Source organism: Octodon degus, unplaced genomic scaffold (genome assembly GCF_000260255.1).
Source record: "Octodon degus isolate 3935 unplaced genomic scaffold, OctDeg1.0 scaffold00271, whole genome shotgun sequence".
In the NCBI taxonomy this organism is placed as follows: domain Eukaryota; kingdom Metazoa; phylum Chordata; class Mammalia; order Rodentia; family Octodontidae; genus Octodon; species Octodon degus.
Window position 1 is genome coordinate 124,798 of NW_004524847.1, and position 3,519 is coordinate 128,316.

A 3,519-nucleotide genomic window follows, 5' to 3' on the forward strand; every position below is an offset into this window, starting at 1 on the left:
ATCTATTGTACGATTTTCTTCAGTGATTGCACGACATTCAAAAAATGAGCTCTTAAAATGTGATTGTTTCAGGAACTTGGCAACAGATGAAATATATTTCGTGATATCTAAGGGATATTTGAGAGAAGGAGGACCCACGAGCCTGGGAAAGGTAAGCCACAACAGCAGCCTTCCAACATCTGAAAGCAGGACAAGTACATACCCTCTGTGCGACTCCAGGTGCGACGCAGCCATAATGTGCCAGTCATCCTGGTGTAGAAAGTCAGTCTGACCCCGGGAGTCGTGGCAATAGTCAAGATGACCACTTGATGGGGATGTTACAGCGAGAATTCTCCTCTAAGCGGGAACTTCTTCAGCTTCTCATTTAAACTCAAGAGCTACTTATTCTAAGCAAGTATACATTTGAGCTCTCTCAGTGGTTTCATCTGCTGTGCTTGGTCAGAGAGTTCTCACAAGGTGACTTTGAAGGACGCCCTCCACTGACATCGATAGCAAGAATGAGTTGGTCCTTTCATAGTTTCCCTTTGGAAGATTTAGAGCAAGCTTCTAGATCAGGACATTAGCCAGGCAAAGATGGCCTTAAGAAGAGCTCTGGGACAAAACAATAGGAACAAAAATGAAAAAATGATTCTATACATTGGAGAAAGTTCTCTCTTAGAGCTACTGTAGCTCTTAGACGGATCACAACCCTGATGTCCTCAGTCAAAGGAATTCATAGTTCCAAAGGGGTTGACATGAGTTTAACCTGGAAATTCTTCAATTCCATGTGCTCCCCAGTTGGTGAAAAGCCTCCCTTTGTACCTCCAACTTTCACGGTGGCCCCCAGAGAGACTGGGGTTATCTGCTGTGCTGGTCAGAATCTGGGCCCATAATATTGCCTGCTGAACCCTACCACGGCTGGTGCAGAATTGGATACCTGGAAGCATTCAGCGTAGGGTTGCTGCTTCTAAATCACTCAACAAATGTGAATTAAATATGCAAATGCACTAGGCAGTAGGCTAGCATTTGATGACAGGAATGACAAAATAACATCCATGGCAACACACAGGTCACATTCTTGTCCCCATGAAGTTTCACTTTTTAGCATGGAGACACAGTACCCAACCCCCACACATTAAAAGTGGAAAGGCTTTTCCTGCCTCCATCTGCAGAGTTTTCAGGACAGTGTGGCAGGCAGGTGTGGGAGAATAGATACAGCTCATGGCGTGTTGTTGGAAAGAAACAGGACCCAGGACAGAGACCCACCTCCTCCCAGTGCCGCGTCTAGCTGTAAACTCAGCAGCAGACTGATCCATGGATGAGCACGATGTCCCCAGGATCCAGCCATCCCCCAGAGTCCCAGCATGAGTGCATCAGGCTTTGGGTGAGACATCTAGAAATAAACCACAGCAACAGCCTAGTAGGAGAGACAGATACTCTTAGAATGAACAAACACATCCTATGCTGGTGAAGTGAGCTAAAGGCCCTGAAGGGACTGGGTGACTGAGACATCCAGGTTAGGTGGGGAGGAGGCGAGGTTCAAGCAGATGTCTGAAGGATGACAAGAGGATGAACTGAATGGAGAAATAGGTGAATGAGAGAGGCTGGGAGGAGGTCTTCTCCACCTGGGGTGACAGGCTGGAGGCACTGAATGCTCCCAGCAATGAGAGAAGCAGCTGCCCTTTGTGACTGCCAATTAGTGCCTAGTGTAATGCCAAACTTACGTGTTCATTCTTCAAAACAGCCCTGGGGGGACTTGTCCCACCCTCACTGTACAGGGGGGAGTCTGAGGCTCAGGCAGGGCAGAAACTTGCCAAATGCCTCTCAGCTAGTGAAAAGTAGAGCCAGGCTTCTACGGAAGTCTTTGCCTGCAAGCAGCCTTTAGAGCTTGGGTTCTTTAGACAGGAAATGCCGTCACCTGGACTTCTGATGTGCACAGTGCGCTTTCTGCCCACAGCTTGCGAGCCCCAGGCCTGAGCCTCTAGACTCGGGCTTCCTGCTGAGAAGCCATGCGGGTGCCACCAGGGGATGAGTCACCTGGTCTCAGGTAGTCATGCCGCTGTTGGGAGATGCACACAAAAGGGCTTGGGCCAGCCTAGATGTGGGAGCCACTGCCCAAGCACCAATGCCCCAGCAAGGCTGCCTAGCTCGCCGTGCACCCTGTGTGGGAGCTGTTTATCCACTGGAGCCAGGAACAGCTTCTCCCTGGCTGATGAAGTCCAAGGTCTGGGATGAGTGTGCCATGCTTACGCGGCTTGGAGCAGGCCACAAAGGAATGGAGTCTGCAGGGAGAGAGGAAGTGGTCACGGCTAGCCAGAGGGAGCTCCGGGTCCTCAGGCCCACTCTAGGATAAGGGTGACTTAGCCTCTCCAAGTCTGAGTTTTCCTTTCTGTTCCTTACATGGGGCTGGCAGCATTTACCAGTCTCAGATATCCTCGAGGTTCAAGCAGGTCCCTTAACCCTCCTTCCTTTCCTCCCAATGCATTGCTGTCTTGCTTCAGCCCCACAGCCTGGCGTATCTCACAAGTCCCTGTTTGTCACCCTGTCCCACTGGGTCTTGAGATCACCTAGAGGGTGCCCTGCTTTGCCTCCCTTTGCAGCTCGCTGGCAGAAGGTAGAGACTCTCCCAAGACCCATGTGTATGAGCCGGAGGTCAGGGTCTGCCACCTGGTTCCATCTACCTTCTTACCTGGTGGGCACTGGCCCTGCCTTCACACAGCAGCCTCAGTGCCAGTCTTTCCCTGCCACTCCTTCCCCTCAGCACCTCCTTTCTAATTCTAGCATGTACTTTGTGACAAGTCCATAGATCCCGGATACTTTGTTCTGCAGTCACTACCTCGTCTTACCTTTTGCTCTTGTCCTGTTGAGATACCACCAAGCATCAGCATTTCTGAAGCCCTTTCTAGTGTTCCAGCCAGGGTACATTTTTGCTTGGCAGCTGAAGAGACAGAAGCCAAGGGACGTGATCTACCCAAGACTGACTAGTTAGTAAGTGGTGGAGCTAGCCCTCGATTTAAATACAGGCAATCTGAACTCAAAGTGAGTGTTTCTCTTGTCTCTCTGCCTGCACAACAAACTCTCTGAGCCTAGGGGCAACTCCTTCAGAAAGTTGGCTTTGCTGCTGGAGATGGCCTTTAAAATGGTAAATCAGAGTGTTGGAGTGAATTTACTACTCTAGGATAAGGGTGACTTAGCCTCTCCAAGTCTGAGTTTTCCTTTCTGTCAAGTGAGTATAATAACATCTACCTCAGAGGATGTTATCACATGTAAGTGAGGCAAGGGCAGGGAAGGGCCAGCCTGCAAGTTATGGGACTTATTTGCTCCCGAAGTTAGGCAGTCAACTGGTTAAGACTACAAAGCTTCCGAATAGTCTTTTGTGTGATCTTGGGCAAATTTAGTAATCTCTCTGTGTTCCTGTCCTATATAATTGCCACAACAACAGAATCCTTATCATAAAGATATTGTCCTCAGAGGCTGGGGATCTAGCTCAGCAGCGCAAGTACCTGTCTGGAAAACCCAAGGTCCTGAGTTTGAATCCTG